Below are 19,954 nucleotides of genomic sequence, written 5' to 3' on the forward strand. Positions count from 1 at the left end.
TGTATAAAATACAAAATACCACACACAACTGAAATATTTGATATAACCCATATAAGCAGTATGATTTCCTTTCTAAATGTAATAAAAACTTAATTTTCAATCATGAACTAGTAGTTTCAGGAAAACAGGAAACCAAGAAAAAATGTGAAACCAACAAAGGCATAGAATTGTGAAATATGCAAGCCAGAGTTCTCGACTTATGATTGTTGAACGCTGCACTTCTATACACCACAACCTACCTTTGTTTGAAGTTTGATGTAAATGGGTCTTATTGTAATTACGTTATGACCCGGACAATAAAAAAGTGAGATAAATAAAGTAATGAAGGGGCTATAGCTATAGTTCTTGTGCACTGAACTTCTCATCAGTGACATCTATCCATATATGCATATATGAAGTTTCATGTGAATAGGTGATATACACACATGTAGTTAAAAGACTAATACTCCGGACAAAGTACTGGAAGCTGCCCGACCCCAGGCATGACATAATTAATCCCTTAATATGGACTCCATTGGTCATTGTCGACTCGGGTGCTACTTACCTGTACCCCGGGTACTCTTAAGTATACTTACATGTACCCCGGGTACGGTAAATATACTAAATCGTACCCGGTCGATATTAGACTGTACTCGAGTTGTATTCCCGCCTAAAATCCTATGTCGTAAAACGCGCTACCGATTATCTTAAACAAACTTCTATTTTAAAAAAAACTGCCTCAACATGCTTTGTGAGTATGAGTTTCGATTATATAGAGGCCATTTTACAGAAAATTGACATAAATGTGAATATATTTAATTAAAAACAAGATGTGTTTGTGAAACACAATGTCCCCCTATATGACGTTTGACCTTGAAGGATGACCTTGACCTTGTAAAGGATGACCTTGACCTTTCACCACTCAAAATGTGCAGCTCCATGAGATACACATGCATGCCAAATATCAAGTTGCTATCTTCGTGAAACACAATGTCCCCCTATATGACGTTTGACCTTGAAGGATGACCTTGACCTTGTGAAGGATGACCTTGACCTTTCACCACTCAAAATGTGCAGCTCCATGAGATACACATGCATGCCAAATATCAAGTTGCTATCTTCAATATTGCTCAAGTATTCATAAAATAAGCGATTTGGGCCACATATATTTGACCTCTGACCTTGAAGGATGACCTTGACCTTGACCTTTCACCACTCAAAATGTGCAGCTCCATGAGATACACATGCATGCCAAATATCAAATTGCTATCTTCAATATTGCAAAAGTATTTATAAAATAAGCGATTTGGGCCTCATATATTTGACCTCTGACCTTGAAGGATGACCTTGACCTTTCACCACTCAAAATGTGCAGCTTCATGAGATACACATGCATGCCAAATATCAAGTTGCTATCTTCAATAATGCAAAAGTATTCATAAAATGAGCGATTTTGGCCACATATATTTGACCTCTGACCTTAAAGGATGACCTTGACCTTTCACCACTCAAAATGTGCAGCTTCATGAGATACACAAGCATGCCAAATATGAAGTTGCTATCTTCAATATAGCAAAAGTTATTGCAAAATGTTAAAGTTGGCGCAAACAGACAGACCAACAGACAGGGCAAAAACAATAAAAATAGCCGACAACGACCGATTAAGCTTTAAATTTCCCGGGTACGTTTTAGTATATTTACCGTACCCGGGGTACATGTAAGTATACTTAAGAGTACCCGGGGTACATGTAAGTAGTACCCGAGCAGACAATGACCAATCGAGCCTTAATATGCCCTGTATTTGACAGACATATAAAAGAGACAAATGGAAAGGATGAAAAAAACAACACAGCAGTAATTAGTTTTATCAGAGACATAGATAACAGAGATAGGCAGCTCGCCAAATATCGGCAAACTCTCGCGCATCCAGTGGTTTTGGCGAGATAGGTTTAAACACGCAACTGTTTGACGGTTGCAACGGTAGTAATCACGCTTATCAACATTTCTAAAACTCGCTTTCGCATTCCAGTTTTTGCAATTTGAAACAAATATGTTATGTATTATTAAAATGAGAATGTATGCGGTATTATCACTCAACGGTAATGTGTCAATTAAAATAAATCAAATGCCGCATTGTTTTATTAAGCGATTTTATCTGGCTCCAGTTTGAAACAAAAACACAATTCTTACCGGTATATAAAGATGGCCTTTGTAATGAGATAAAGGAGCGATAAGAATCTTACGACAAACAACTAATAATAGGTTGTTTTAATTAGATTTTTGTTTTTCATTTTAATTGCATTTTTCAAATTTGAATAATCCGAATGCCATTTACCTGTAGTATAATTTGAATAAAGCTCTGAACAAGTTTTTCTTCTTATGGAGAGAATCTGTTCTTGGTCTGCTCTAATCTTCTGTTTGTGTTCTTTGCTCTCTTAAATTACCGCTCAATTCAATGCACAATTTTACCAATAATAAATAACATTACAACCTAGAGTATATGTATAGAAATCTTCAGACCCGTATACTGTGCCATTCTCCGATATTTAGCATATCAATCAAGTTATTAAGTGACTTTTCTGTTTTTCTTCAACATGTCTTAGGCGGATTTTGTGTCATGGGATGACGAGGAAACACATTGTGATAGTGAATTTGTTGAGGACATTAATCAGTCCGTTGTGTATGAGTGCCCAGAATGCAAAAAGTTAATGAAAAGAACATATGGATTCCATGTGTTGTTAAAAAGCACAATCAAAACTTTAAAAGTATGTCCCCTTATGTACATAATGATAACTAAATGAAATGTGTTCCGGCTTCTACAGAGAAGCTTATGCAACCATTTATGTGATACAGTCTCTAAGTAAACCTGAGACTGTAGTAACAATTTTAGTCTGTGCAATAAAAGAATGCATGAACATAGTTTTTACAATTTAATGATATTTCATCAAAACTTCATCATTCATAAACACATATCAATACAACTGGCATAAAAAATAAGCAATTTATTACACGTATTAAGCAAGTTGTTGATATTACAAAATTAATAACATATCGGGAGAAAACAGCTAATATTCTGCAGTGATGCAGGCAACAAACATGTAAGCATAAGAGCCATTATCGTATGGGGCAGGGTATTAATGTTGCTGAAGAAAATTCATAATCACATAAGAATTTTTCATCATGGAGATTGGACTATAAATGCGACTGAGAGTGTTAACATGTTTTTACCAATAGTCATGTAAGGAAAAAGCCCCGCCCCTTGGTGGCCATGTTTTTCATGATATCATTGGGACACTCTATAGAGTGTTAAAAAGGTTTTTCGAATACCGGACAATCGCTCCTACGGACAATCGCTCCTACGCTTAATTTGACAAGGCAGACAGTCGCTCCTACGATGTTTTGAAAGGGCGGATAGTCGCTCCTACGATGTTTTGACAGGGCGGAAAGTCGCTCCTACGATGTTTTGACAGGGCGGACAGTCGCTCCTACATTATTTTGCCAACCCGGACAATCACTCCTACATTATTTTGTCAACCCGGACAATCACTCCTACATTATTTTTGACTCCACGGCAAAACATATTATTCGCTGATCAAAGGCTTACACCTATAATTAACCAACAATTAAAATTGCCAACCTGTTAACAGAAAGCCAATTTAACATGAGGCGATCAATTTGATTTTAATTAATTAATTTACTTACTGACAAACTATGTTACAGTTTGTCGATTCTGTAAATATAAGGTAGTTATAAGGGCACTTTGGACAATGGTTCCTACATTATTCCTATCAGGGACATTCGTTCCTATATTACATTTATTGGAATAAGTGCCATTTTGCGAATGGAATAAACATAAAAACCGCATTAAATCAATAATTGCTATAACAACAATGGTAGTATCAATCGATAATGACCACTTTGACACCTATGATGTGCGAACCGTGCATAAAGATTACAGAATGGCGTCACATTAAAGGGGCCTTTTCACAGATTTTGGCATGTTTTTAAGTTTGCTATTAAATGCTTTATATTGATAAATGTAAACATTAAATTTTAAAAGCTCCAGTAAAAAATAAAAAATAAAATTTAAAAAAGGAAAACAAAAGTAGCCCGCAGCAGGACTCGAAGTAAAAAACGCATTAGCCAACTGAGCTATCCTGCCAAGGATACATAAGATGCGTATTTTATACCTTATATCATCGTAGTTTCACAAATTTAAACGACATCACTAGAACTTTCCAAATTATTCAATCGCTTCGCGTTGCAACGCTTTATAATTTTTAGGTTTTTAAATCGTCAAAAGATGCATATAATGGCTATATTAGACCATGGCAAATGTTCAGTAATACTGTTTCCTCACAAATATCATAACTAAACCGAAAATTTGCGAATCTGAAACAACTTTTCTCAATTTTGTCAATTTACCAAACCGTCAAAAGATCCCTTTAAAGTGAATTAAGGTTAGTAAACAATTGGCTAGGTCATTGTTTTCACATTTGACCCATTGATTGATATGACACTGAACAATTTCTTAATCGGCATTTCTATGATTATTAAAATAGTGTGTTAAAGTGATACTGAACAATTTTTGTATGTGTTGAATTGTAATATATTGATAAAATGTTATATGTATATGTTACAATAACACAAAATAGACAAGAACAATTATACACTGAATACAAAATTCATGAAATGCAACATGCTGGCAAATTCAAATGTACAGACATTTTCGATTTCAAATTTAAATATCTGGCTTATTTCGCATTTTTCGACACAAGTTGGCAATTTTAATTGTCGGTTAATCATAGGTGTTAGCCTTTGATCGGCGTACACTACATTTTGCCGTGGAGTCCAAATAATGTAGGAGCGACTTTCCGGGTTGACAAAATAATGTAGGAGCGATTGTCCGGGTTGGCAAAATAATGTAGGAGCGACTGTCCGCCCTGTCAAAACATCGTAGGAGCGACTGTCCGCCCTGTCAAAACATTGTAGGAGCGACTGTCCGCCCTGTCAAAACATCGTAGGAGCGACCGTCCGCCCTGTCAAATTTAGCGTAGGAGCGATTGTCTGTAGGAGCGATTGTCCGGATACCAGGTTTTTCAATAGCTATATATAGACATATAAGGAAAAATACCCCACCCCCTGGTGCCCATGTTTTTGAACCAACCGGAACCATTTTTGAACTTGCCCAAGATATCATTTTGACAAATCCTCTGACCAAGTTTCATGATGACGGACAATAAACCGGAACAATCTTTTAACTTGTCCAAGATTTCATTTGGAAAAATGTTCTGACCAAATTTCATGAAGTTTGGACAATTAATGTGGCCTCAAGATTGTTTACAAGGCAAATGATGACGCCACACAACACGCACTCCACGTCTGCCAAAAGGCGATCAAAAAAGCTCACCATTAGCACATTGTGCTCAGGTGAGCTAAAGGGCAAATAGATAATCACTAGAAATTTGTTCCCACAAAATATGGTTCTGGGCAACTTCCTAACCATGAACATATTCAGTAGTGTGTCCTGCTTCATTAACACATACTTTCATCCTTAAATATGTTTTGCCATGCTTTGATCTGAATGTAAAAAGCGAATGTCCAGGTCTCTAGCGTGCGTATTGACAATAAATTGCTTTGGATCACTTCATTCAGTATGTAACACTCAACCCTGATAGGCACAGTGATCTCAACTTGGCAGACTCCAACGGCAGCTGAGTCTGGTTCTGTTGTTGACGATGACTAACCACACTGAGTTGCTTTGTCTTCATACAATGCAGTGTTGAGAAAAGTATCATCCTCAGTTCTCAGTTATGGATTCATCCTCATCGAGCAGGAAACCATCCTCAAGCGCTGTTGGGGATGATTCATCATGTCGAGATGGCTTGTGCTTCTTCTGCACCCCATAACTCAGTCACTCCCTCCTGGGCATGGCCAAACTGAAAATACAAATGAGCATATCAGATGAACACCAAATAATATGAAATGTATTATATGCTAGTCTAAATTTAGATAAAACAAGAGATGTGTTCATCAGAAACACAATGCCCCCTACTGCGCCGCAATTTGACCTTTGACCTTGAAGAATGACCTTGACCTTGAACTTCCACCACTCAAAATGTGCGGATTCATGAGATACACATGCATGCCAAATATCAAGTTGCTATCTTCAATATTGCAAAAGTTATGGCCAACGTTAATTTTTTTTCAGACGGACGGACAGACTGACATACTGACAGTTCAACAGCTATATGCCACCCTACCGGGGGCATAAAATATAAAGGCCTCATGGAATTTATAAAGAAGGCACATAAGCATGCAATTTATAATGTTTCATATGTGAATTCTTTTTCTTTCTATCAGCATTTTAACCATTTTAACCCAACAACATTCAGGCTGTTTAGTTGACTTGTTACTGCATAATGTAATAATGGCAATTTCTCCATAAGATATAACAGACTACTGCAGTTGACGGCCAGTTACCTTTAAAATAGGATTTATGTGTGTTACATGAATATTGTAACTTAAAAACTCTTCCATTATACAAAATTCCTTTTCTTGTAATAGAATGAGCTTCATTTTTATAAATTCATAGTCATATTTCAGCAAATGAACACAGAAAGACAATAAACAACCAATCCACCATTTACACCACACAATAACTGGTAATAAGACAAAATGCTGTCTTATTTCCAGGTATTGTGTGGTATTTAATATTACCTGAGCTAAGACACCTTATTAAATTATCTTCCTATATTATAAATTGATCAACAAGCACCTGTTTTAAATTAAATTTGATTAAATATTCCTTGATCAATGGATTAAAATTAAATTATTAATTAAATTCTTATCTTAATTATTAAATGACTCTTGTTTCAAAACTAAATTTATAAATTAAATCATATATTAAATGATCAATTTATTAAAACTTTCCTTAACTTATAAAACTGAAGCACTTTTTTAATTAAGCACATTCTTCGATGATTTTAACTACACAAAATAAACAAACCATTATTTATACTAATTTACACAAAGTAAGATTGTGAATGAGAATGAAGTAAAATTATAAATGTTTAAATTATTATAAAAAGTTGATTTAAATGGGGAGGGCTAATCTCTTATCTGGCACAATACTGTGTCTGCCATTATAACTTTGATATACATCAAATGATATACATCACCATTCGGTGGACGGACGGACTGACCGACATGTACAAAAAATCTACCCCCTCTTCTTTGAAGGGGGAATAAATATGGGAAACCATAAAACTATTGAAATCAGAAATTTGCTTATATATAAATGCATTATATATTATAGATTGATTATTAAATGAGGCATGTATTGATACGTCTTGCTAATTACAGCATTTAAACTTAGAGCAGATAAAATAAAGATTTTTTAGAGAGTAAATTTTCCCCCCACAACTAAAATTTTGTACATAACATCTAACTGTATTTTTTTCTTTATCAATTGCGGATTTTAAAAATTCACTTAACTTTGTTAAAACAGAAAGAGCTTTCTCTTACATCATACATTCTCACAAGTCATATATTTGTACAAAATGCATAAACATAATTTTGGTGTTATTTTGATGCATGTGTATTGTGTATTTATTATTATGGTAGTTTGATGTTTAGCTGTATATGCTTATGTCGAAAATAAACTCGCTGTTCTGTTCTGTTAATTTTATAATATTGGGATTTATTGTGCTCGAATCAAAGTCAGGGGAAGTCTACACTGTGTATTAGCAACCTGCTGTGTTGATCACTATCTTATTAGCTCAATACACAGGCACCTGGCTACTGTACTGGAAAAATTGGATTTACTGCCAAAATAACTGATTTCATTTATTGCTAAATTGTTGTGTACCTTAACAAAAACTTCAATAAATAGTAAACGCTCTACCATTGTCTTATATTTATACCGTTTGAAAAAGTTAATGACAATTATTGCAAGCGTCCGTTTTATTTACCATTATTATTTTAAATAAGCGTTCAATGGCAAATAATACAGGTAAAATCATTATTTGATGTGGATATCAGTACAGTTAATAAATGTTAATAAATGTCTATATATTCTAAGCATAGCATACGCAATTGTATAATTCTGAACTAATATAATTTACTTAAATATGATCTTGCTAGAATCAACATCAACATGGATCAACATCACAGTTGTACTTTTTATTTAGTTTCAGTAATCTGTCCTTGAAATAGCGGTAGCCTTATTAAAGACAGCGCTAAGTGTAAAGTGGAGATTAAGAAATAAGATCTATTGCATCGCACTGGCGGTATAGCATGTAGTCTTAAATAAGACACATTTAAGACATGGATAAAATACAAATATGACACATATGAATCTTTCATTTCTTCAAAAAATAAGCACGTAGTCACATATAAATACTAGAAATGGCGCGGCAGAGGCCGACGCGTATCCCCACGCCGCATGTTTGACCCAAGGGCGCCCCAGGGTTGATCATGGGGCCATGCATAGTTGAGATTGACTGTATTGTCATAAGAGAAGTTCAGTATCAATTAGAAGTGAATGGGTGTAAAAATAAAGAAGTTATAGTAAAAGGCAATTTTGGGAGGGTGTGGCCTATGTGGGCGGGGTGCCCCAGGGTTGGTAATGGGGCCATGCATAGTTGAGATTGACCGTATTGTCATAAGAGAGGTTCAGTATCAATTTAAAGTGAATCAGTGTATTAATGAAGAAATTATAGTAAAAGGCAATTTTGGGCGGGTGTGGTCTATGTGGGCGTGGCGCCCCAGGGTTGGCAACGGGGCCATGCATAGTTGAGTTTGACCGTTTTGTCATAAGAGAGGTTCAGTATCAATTTGAAGTGAATCAGTGTAGAAATGAAGAAGTTAATGTAAAATAACCTAAATTTTTTTTATAGTAAATGGATTTTTTTGGTGGGTGTGGCCTATGTGGGCGGGCGCCCCAGGGTTGGGATTGGGGCCATGCATAGTTGAGATTGACCCTAATGTCATAACAAAAGTTCAGTATCAATTTGAAGTGAATCCGTGTAGAAATGAAAAAATTATAGTAAATGGAAATTTTTGGTGGGTGTGGCCTATGTGGGCGGGGCGCCCCAGGGTTGGGAATGGGGCCATGCATGGTTGAGATTGACCGTATTGTCATAGGTGAGGTCCAGTATCAATTTGAAGTGAATCGGTGTAGAAATAAAGGAGTAAATGTAAAATAACCTAAAAAAATGAGTGATAATTTCTGACGCGGCCCCACCCCAACCCCTATAACTTTTGACCCAGGGGTCAGATCAAAATTCCAAATAGTGCACCGTCGCACATATGCTCATAGCTACCATGTGTGTAAATTTCAAGGTTCTAGTGCTTTTAGTGTAGGAGGAGATAGTGGCCAGGACGGACGGACAGACGGACAGACGGACGGACAGACGGACGGACGGCGGAGATCACCACAATATCCCCACCTTTTTTTCAAAAAGCGTGGGGATAAAAACACATTTAACACACAGAAACAATATGAATAAGACACATTTGAATCTTTCATTTCTTAAAAGAAGCATGTGAATCTTTAGAATACAATATAAAATAACATGTATTACTGACACATTATTCTCAAACAACATGTTTAATTAAAAAAATGTATCCGTACAATACTCAATATCCTTTTACAATGAATTTAACAAGTTTTCTTTAATGATCGATTCATCAAAGAAACACAAATTCCTAACCATTAACAACATGTTCAATTAAAAAAAAATGTTTCAGTACAATACTCAATATCCTTAAAAAATATTGCTCAAAAATCTGTTTTACTATATAACGTCTTGCATGTTTACCTATGGCATTTTTACCACTTTACCTCTGGTATTTTTACCGCTGGCATTTTTACCTCTGGCATTTTTACCTATGGCATTTTTACCTCTGGCATTTTTACGGCACACCATATAAATGGGTCAAAAAGTAAATTTCAGTAGCGTTAAAGATATAATAGCAAATTCAATAAGAAAACTGTATTGATATGACAGAAATTAAAATTCAAGTATGAAATGTGTCCATTTTATCAAATTCTAGTATTTAAATGGGTCCAGTTTATAAAAGTTCTTGTATTGAAATGGGTCCACATTCTCAATGGTATCGTATACAAATGGGTATGCTTTAAAAAAAATCTTGTATCAAAATGGGTCTACTTTATCAGAGTTCCAGTATAAAAATGGGTCACATTTCGCAAGTCTCAGCGGAACACCCCACCCCCCGGGTTTAATGTCCAGGTGTTTGTTACCCTTCACAGCAATTGCTAGGGAGGGGGGGCTACATCTTGTTCGGATTACAATAATTTTAATGTTTAAGTGGTCATTATTTTATGTTATTTTCTATTGATGCAAAGAAATACTTAAATTACTTCCCAAAATGTATAATATATTATAACATCATTATTTTTTTGCAAGCATTCCCCACACATTTGGCAACGTCAATATGGTGAAATAATCAAAAATAATATTTTCATGATATTGTTGAAAACACAATAAGAATCTTTTATTGACATACCATATATATATATATATCGCTCAAATCAGCCAATGGAATAAATGAAGTGTCTTTATTTGTGTCTAGCCGCAGGAAATTTTATTGGACAGTCTGTCTTACAAAGGTCAGGTTAGGTGAAAAGCTGGCTTAGACAGCTTCCACGAGAAAGTACAATTGAAACATATACATGTAACTGTTAAGCATGTGCTAATTATAGCAAACAACAAAACCTGCATATTTAATTGGCTCTGGAGATAATCTGTCTACTGGGGTCAGTGATGTCCCCCAATAGCTTATCTTATCAGTTAATTTATAAACTGCAGTGTGATGGCTCTTATAATGAAGTGAAGCAAAATGTCTATGTCACAAAAGAATGTTACTCTCAGTTGCAACTGGGCAGACATGTGGTCAATTACTCGAAAAAAAATCAATGAAATTAATGATTTTAACTTATTTTTTAACATGATTTATGTTTTTTTTCATTGATATATTATTAATTGGTAATCTCAACCAAAGTGATCAAATTGATTACAAATGTATTAATTCATGCATTTAATAATATTTGGGCTTCTAGACCCTTTATCAACCACTGTTCATCTATAAAAAAAAATCCTATTCTTATTAAGGGTGTCACGATACGCTCCCCTTCATTACTATACGTATCGCGGTACAGTGTGTACGATACAATACGTACCGGGATACGTATTGTCAGATGGAAACAACATACAAACCATTTTAAACCATTTTTTCAATTTTATTTAAAGACCTCTACATACATTAATTTCTTTTATTTGTAAAAAATGTAATTTTATTTTAAATTCATATTCATGATTACAAAATTTGTCATTTAAAAATGTGATATGAGATGATATTGGGAGAATTTCCGTTAACATTGATCCAATTACTGTTCCACATATTTTATTGATTGCGCCAATGGAATCTTTCTTGCCGCGTATTGTTACAACATCCAAACATTAAAAGTTTACTTGGCGCGTTGGCGCATATGAAAAATGCTTTACCGTACCATACGCACTCGAAGGCGTATCATGCACCGTACTGAGAGGAGACTATTACGATATACCGTCCCACAGAGTACCGTGACACCCTTAATTCTTAACCTATTCACTTGCACAAAAAAAAGGTTCCATGGTACTGCACGATTATTGCATTTAATGTTCATGGGCATTTGAAAACTGCGGTCACTCATTCAACTTCTATGACAAAGGAAAGAAAATGCCAGAGTCTCTCCACTGGTGCAGAAGTTGCATGAATTGCTTTTTCAAAATGTAACTTGTATACATGGGTTAACATGGTTCACTAAAATTCTCATGAAATCAATTATTTGACTGATTACTTAACTGTTCCCACACCGAATTAAGCTCCAACACTTATTTTTTGCATGAATGCAGTTCATCAATGCAATAGACTGTATTCGGAACTCCACTAATCGTTAGGTACAATAAACTTTTTACCATTATGACCCTAGTGTCACATGAATATTCTGGTACCGTACTTACTTAGTTTGAACAAGACTATTTCCAAGCAATATGAGTCCAATACCGATGAAACTCCACCATTTTCAGCAATATTTCTAGTCTATTTGTTGCCATACCAATCAGAATTATTGACATTGGAACACAATGAATTGACATGCATAATCTCCATGTTGCCTTCTATCCATGTTTCAAGTTTCATGAAAAAATATGTAGAACTTTTAAAACTATCGCAGGATCCACTATTTTCAGCAATATTTCTAATCTATTTGTTGCCATAGCAACCAGAATTCTTGACGTAGGAACAAAATGAAATGACGTGCATAATCTCCATATTGCCATCTATCCATATTTTCAAGTTTCATGAAAAAATATGAAGAACTTTTAAAGTTATCACAGGATCCAGAAAAGTGTGACTGACTGACAGACAGAGCAAAAACCATAAGTCCCCTCCATTTTCACCTGTAGGGGGAATAACAATACGCATTCCCGTGGATCTAGGTCAATTTTATTTGTACCTCATGTAAATTAGCGGAAAAACCAGTTGTAGGCAAGTTCCAAATAAGAACTATTGTTCAGACTTAATCCCTTGAAATACCTCTCGGACCGAGAGCTATCAGAGATCTACACCACTTGAGTAATTAACTACATGATAAGTTGGCAAGTATCTGATGTTGTTAATGTGTCATTTGTCTTCATGAATTGAAATTGAATCTGCTTTTTGGTAAAAAATAATCATAAAATAATAATGAGTAATGACCTCTTGTAGAGGTAATCTATAAAATTATTATTTAAGTAATACAAAAGCTCTAATTAATGATCAATCCATGATTAGTGAAAAAAGTATTCAATTAATAATCATGATGATAACAGATTAACAATTATGATTACCCCATGTCTGCTACTGGCAACTTATTGAAAATATAACCCCATTTCTCAGGTAAAAAGTTTTATAAACTCATCAAATAATTATGAAATGGTATTTGTACTAAATACTTCAGGTAAAAATGAAAGTTAGATTTAAAATTTGACATTTGCACAACAGTAGATAGCAGCTTGTGCTTCAGTGATGTGAGACACAAAGACACTATTATCAAGCACGTGCAATACCCTTAATGTTTTGAAGCATATTTAATTTGCATGAAATGTACAACTCTTTTATCTTGAAATAATTAATGAGAAAATCAGAGCTTCCCTTGGCATACTTTTTTGTATCTTCATCACACCCTAGGGTGAATTAAAAAGAGACAAAACAAAAACACAATTTCTGATAGAATATTGGAAATAGTGTCACAAAGCATTTGGAGAGAATGTTCAAAAGAAATTGTAAATACATTTTAAATGTTTATTTATGGATTATGATGAACAATTTAATGATCAATATAAAAAGTGCTTATGAAATGCTGGGAACAAATTAAAATGAATGTTGCCTGATTGAAATCCCATTGTGGTTTTTCCAGAGACTGTTTATCATCCTTGATGTGAGGTGTGAGCATTTAGAAGCCCTTAAATCAATTGAAAGTCTGTCACATTGAATCTTAAATTATGAGACTGAATATTGAATTGTGTAAAAGGTCCCTTTTTTGGGCTGGACTAAATGACTGCCAACTTATGACATTAAACAACAAGTTTTAGTGTAAAGTGTCAAATGAGCAGTACAACAATTGGCCCAGTGACACCCCATTTGCACAAATATTTGTTTGGTACTTTTTCAATCATTTTTAACCCTAGCATTATAACTCCTTAGTCTGAAACTCCTAACAACAAGTATCGTTGAAAACGATGGATGCTCCCGATGATGCCCTTTGTCAATCTATGTGTTAATAGCCACCTAAAAAAATCTATTATTAGCCTCGGTGACCTTGACCCCAAATGACATCAAGCGTCATCAAAAGGTAGAGGTCTATATATGTAAGGTACCTACATGCCAAATATGTAAGAGATCAGTAAAATATTGAAGGCGCTATGAAAAACTGTAACAAAAGTGTGACGGAAAAATATATAATTAGCCTCGGTGACCTTGACCTTTAACCCAGTGACCTAAAAACTCATCAAAAGGTAGAGGTCCGTGCAAGGTACCTACATGCCAAATATGAAAGAGATCGGTAAAGTAGTGAAGGCGGATGGCCCTATGAGAAACTGTAACAAAAGCGTGACGGAAAATCTATTATTAGCCTCGGTGACCTTGACCTTGAACCCAGTGACCTCAAACCTCATCAAAAGGTAGAGGTCCATGCAAGGTACCTACATGCCAAATATGAAAGAGATCAGTAAAGTAGTGAAGGCCCTATAAGAAACTGTAACAAAAGCGTGACAGAAAATCTATTATTAGGCCTCTGTGACCTTGACCTTGAACCCAGTGACCTCAAACCTCATCAAAAGGTAGAGGTCCATGCAAGGTACCTTAGACATGCCAAATATGAAAGAGATCCGTAAAGTAGTGAAGGCCCTATGAGAAACTGTAACAAAAGCGTGACAGAAAATCTATTATTAGCCTCGGTGACCTTGACCTTGAACCCAGTGACCTCAAACATCATCAAAAGGTAGAGGTCCATGCAAGGTACCTACATGCCAAATATGAAAGAGATCGGTAAAGTGTTGAAGGCGCTATGAGAAACCGTAACAAAAGTGTGACGGAAAGAAGTAAGGAAGGAAGGAAGGACAAACTGGCCACTATATGCTCCGCCAACATTTTATTTCGGGAAGCATAAAAATATAACACTTTTTTAACCCTTTCCCACACAAAAGCAAAGTGGAAGTGGCTTTGTGCAAACAGCATAACTTCAGAACAGCCTGTGAATAAAATGCAGGCTGTTCAGGTTTTATGCTGTTTGCTGCTCATCAGTATCTAAGGGTTGGAAATGAAGCCTTTAAAACTTGGATCTAGTAAGAACGTTCTTGAATTAAATATAACTTTCTAAGTGACTACGAATGCGTCAAAATACGTATCTAAGGGGTAAAGGGATAAACAACAAGAGTGCCAAACTGTCACAAGATACGCCCGTTCGAAGGTTTTGGACACCATGCTCAATGCTTGAAAGTGTCCTCAAGACCTAGTTATTGACCCGGCATGACCCATATTTGAACTTGACCTAGATATCACTTAGATGTAACATCTGACTAAATTTGGTGAAGATCAGATGAAAACTACTTCAATTAAAGAGCGGACCACATGCTTAATGCTTGAAATGCACTATGTGACCTCGTTTTTGACCCGGCATGACCCATGTTCGAACTTGACCTACATATCATCTAGACACAACTTCTGACCAAATTAGGTGAAGATCAGATGAAAACTACTTCAATTAGAGAGCGGACACCATGCTAAATGCTTGAAATGCACTAAGTAACCTCGTGACCTAGTTTTTGACACGGCATGACCCATATTTGAACTTGACCTACATATCATCTAGACACAACTTCTGACCAAATTTGGTGAAGATCGGATGAATACAATTTGAATTAGAGTCCGGACAAAGTGGCGCCGTTGAAAATGCACTAATTGACCCTATGACCTAGTTTTTGACCCGGCATGACCCATATTCGAACTTGGCCTATATATCAACTAGATGCAACTGCTGACCAAGTTTGGTGAAGATCGGATGAATACAATTTGAAATAGAGTCCGGACAAAGTGGCCCCTTTGAAAATGCACTTATTGACCCTATGACCTAGTTTTTGACCCGGCATGACCCATATTCGAACTTGGCCTAGATATCAACTAGATGCAACTGCTGACCAAGTTTGGTGAAGATCGGATGAATACAATTTGAAATAGAGTCCGGACAAAGTGGCCCCTTTGAAAATGCACTTATTGACCCTATGACCTAGTTTTTGACCCGGCATGACCCATATTCGAACTTGGCCTAGATATCAACTAGATGCAACTGCTGACCAAGTTTGGTGAAGATCGGATGAATACAATTTGAATTAGAGTCCGGACAAAGTGATGCCTTCCGCCCGCCGCCCGCCGCCCGCCGCCCGCCAAGGGGTTTCACATAATACGTCCCGTATTTTATACGGGCGTATAAAAAGTAAGGATTTGTAGTAAAAAACTAAGAAGATTGCCAGTACTATTACAAACAAATAAAACTATGTATTTAAAACTGATAATATTGTCTTTGTGAAATTAATCTGCAGATTCATTAGCCCATTGTTCTCAATAATTAAATCAAACACAACTGATAGATTTACCATGCCAACACATTGTTTAAAACAATTATTATAATACTTGTTTTCCTCAATAAAAAAACAACTTATTTCGTATTCATTTAAAATTAATAAAAGAACCTCAAATCTCAAGATTGTTTGACCTGGAGATAATAAGATATTCAATGTGTGGAGTGTGTCCTTCAGCTTATCAGTTACTGTGTTACTGATTGTAATCTAATAAACCGTGGGTGACTGTGCTCTCTAGGGGTCTAAGGTGACAAAATAAGATAAGACTGGATGCATGTATTTAAGAGGGCATAAGGCACTATTTGGATTTTTTATATTAATAAATGACATTAAATAAAAATGGAACCTAACAAACTATCAGCTCATAGATTATGGGCATTGAATAGTGGTGATATTATATTGTTAGTAAAAAACAACTGCATTAATTTATCAAAAAGAAACTTAACACATAAAATTGTCTATTTGGTATCTGAAAAATCTTTTCTTGCTGAAATTGTGATGAACACACCATCAATGCATTTGGTTACGTAATATCCCATATTTCTACGAATTCACTGATGGTATTGACACAACTTACATGTAACTGTAACAATAATAAATATTAATAATAATTATAATGCGAAAAAGTTTCCACCGTAGATTTTCATTTACAAGTAATTGATCGCCTGATAATAAAGGCCAATTTGGTGCAGTCACACCAGCAACCAGTATTCGATTTCCATTCTGGGACCAGGGTCCATGTAAATTGTTTCGATGGTGACAATACAATATAGGTGGAGCTTAAATTAGGTACTCTGGTTGATCCACATGGCACATGACCATGTCAACTTTAAAATATGTTTTTCAGTGAGTCAGAGATTAATGCATAGAATTAAGCTCTTCATATTGAAAATTCTTTCCACATTTTGAGTCTTAACTGCAGGAGCTTCAGGTCAACACATTGTCATAAGCATGATAATACATATTCATCATCACACACTGTCATGTAATTATTCAGGTGAGGAAGGAACTAAGAAATAAAATATATGCACACATGCACACATTTGTTCACAACCTGTGGTTTCAAGCCTAAAAGATGCAGCAGACGTAAACATCCTCAGGTGTGAAAAAATGATGTTCAATAAATTAAAAATAATCTACAGTAGATAGATACACTTGATTAACCACACAGACGAAATCTACAGTACTGTAACGACACTGAATTGCACTTAAGTATGTGAATAATTTCATCATTGATCAATTAATGGATTTTTTTCAACATTTGACCAACAAAATTTTTGTTGTAGTAAATATATTCAATACCAACAACAAATCAAAGCGCTGAAGGCACTGAAGATGTTCGCTATTGCATAATTTAACACGCAATTCATTTTTGAAAATCAATCGCAAGTTTGAAATGAACACACGCCATTCAACTTTATAAAGTGTGTGTCATAGCGCACGGGTCGAGTTTTGTGTGCACTTTTTATCAGCCTTATTATTTCATAGAAATAACTCAGACAAAATAAAAACAACATGCTTTTTGGAAGTTCTGAAAGCATAGAAAGTATGATGAAAATGGTAATGATAACTTAAAATAAAGAAAATTTGCAGTCACCATCATATTAAAGGAATATTTTTTTCTAATATCAAATGACTATCACACCAAGAATATAAATTCATAATGAAAGTTCCGTGTACTAAACTTTTGATTTTTGACACCATATACAAATTCAAAATATACAACAATCTTCGTATCTTGTATATGGAGGAATAAAAGTATATAAACATTGCTGTTTATGCTTTACTTATTACCCGAGCAGTTCACACGGTGTCAACAACGCTAACATAAACATAGGTATAGAGCACTAATGCGCTTTTAGGCGTAGCTGTTTCAGTTTTCATCTTAGTGACTTTTACATAACGCCAACAGACACGCATGAATATTTTCGAATATTTAATAAGCTGATTCGAGATACAACCTCTGAATTTTTGCTACATCACTGCGTGTGTGCTCAATTCAAAGGATGTAGCACTGTTCAGTGTAAGGAATTCCGGACTACACACTGTATGCTCAAACGACACAAATTGTGGCCCTGTTACAATTACGCGTTACAATCCATCTCGCAGAATTTCACTTTCGCCTCCAAGATGAGAAAACAATCATTAGCGAAATAGTATAGTGTCACGACAAGAGAAAATCGTTTAATTATCATACCACAATGTTTGCCGTACTTGGTCAGCACGTCTGGAAATCATTCCTTAATGTGTGGATAGGCTGCCATTATTAACAAGTTTGCTATTTTCAATTCAATTTTGTATCAAAAAGCATTGTTCTTAAATGTGGCATTTTCAATTCGCAATGAGATTTGTAATGACCCTCGTCATGCGAAAATGGGTCTTATTCCATATGCGCCCATCATATAAATAGCCCACTCAGCTATCTCTCCTTCTGGTAAGGAGAAACATAACATATTGAGTGATTTTAAAGCGAACAGCATCGCCTATGGCCTGACTGCGCAAAAGCACATGTTGGATTTAACAAACGCTTGCCGAAACGCATAAGACCCATTTTCGCATGACGGCGCTATTGACGTGTGATTTAAATGTGTCGAAAGAAAACTGCGTTTAAATAAAATATAAACATACGATATATTTCGATAGTGAAGAAAGATACTCATAACAAGACATATGAGGACACATATGAAGTGCTCTACCGTAGTATATATTTTATTTACTCACACTAATGTGTGGTTTGACAACGCTAACACACATTTCATGCGGTGAATATGCAGCTTACAAGTGAAAAACACAACACAATAGTTTAACTTTTGTTTAATTGTATTTAATTATTTAGAAAAGTAAATTGCTAATTTTATTTCAAAGTCAGCGTATACGCCGACTACATTTTTAAAAGACATTTATTGTTATAAATATATTTAATATAATATATTAAGTTGTTTTCGGTTTTAGCGATTAAAAAGCATTTTCGAGGTTGCCTATAGTATGCCTGTAGTAATTGATGAACTCATATCCAACTGTCTATGTATTGAGAACTGTGAATATAAACAAGCTTAACCTTCTACTAACCTTCTACTATTGCATTCGTATTATTATTATAAATTGTTTGTTATATTCGGGTTTAGCAATAATGAAACTTTTTTTTGTCTATCGTATCGCTGAAGTTATTGTTGAACTTATGTTCAACGTTTTATTAATTGAGAATATAAATAAGCGTCAACTTTTTCCCGAATCTCTCAATTTACGACCTGCACTACGTCATTGAGTTGTATGCGAGAGCGTAACCTATTGCGTTGTTATAACCCGTAAACTTTCCTTTGTTTATCGACAGGCGCATCTATTAATAGCCTCATATCATGAATGCCAAAACAACCGGGAAAAAGAACCACGTGACCAAATAGGACGCAAAACGCAAATACCATGCGACTACGACTTTTATTATGTAAGAACGCTCCGCAAATCCTTTGAAGTCGGAGCCTTGTGATTGCTATTACGTAAATAATTGACCTCTAATGTAATGTATGGTTTGCCTATTATAACACACATTATAATGCGGTAAATATGCGACTAACAAGTAAAAAACACTATAATTAAACTTTTGTTTTGAATTAAGTTATTTAGAAAACATTATTCCAAACCTTATTTCAAAACAGCAAGACTACATTTTTTAGAGAATATTATTGTTATATTTAAATGTTTTTTTAACAATTTCAGCGATAATGAAACATTGTTGTATGTTGTCTATCGTATCCCAGTAATAATTGTTGAACTCGTGGTCAACGTTTTATTAA

The 19,954-nt window shown here is 35.1% G+C and overlaps 1 long non-coding RNA gene across 1 annotated transcript in view; it reads right to left on the reverse strand.

The window, feature by feature from the left end:
* Window positions 1-2,896: 2,896 nt before the first annotated feature.
* The window catches only part of LOC127860613 (uncharacterized), a 36,369-nt gene continuing 19,311 nt past the window's right edge, over window positions 2,897-19,954 (reverse strand). Inside the window, exon 2 of the long non-coding RNA XR_008039862.1 lies at window positions 2,897-5,918. This is a non-coding gene — a long non-coding RNA (uncharacterized LOC127860613). The remainder of the gene's footprint in view (window positions 5,919-19,954) is intronic.

The sequence above is a fragment of the Dreissena polymorpha genome, chromosome 15 (assembly GCF_020536995.1).
Source record: "Dreissena polymorpha isolate Duluth1 chromosome 15, UMN_Dpol_1.0, whole genome shotgun sequence".
NCBI lineage: Eukaryota > Metazoa > Mollusca > Bivalvia > Myida > Dreissenidae > Dreissena > Dreissena polymorpha.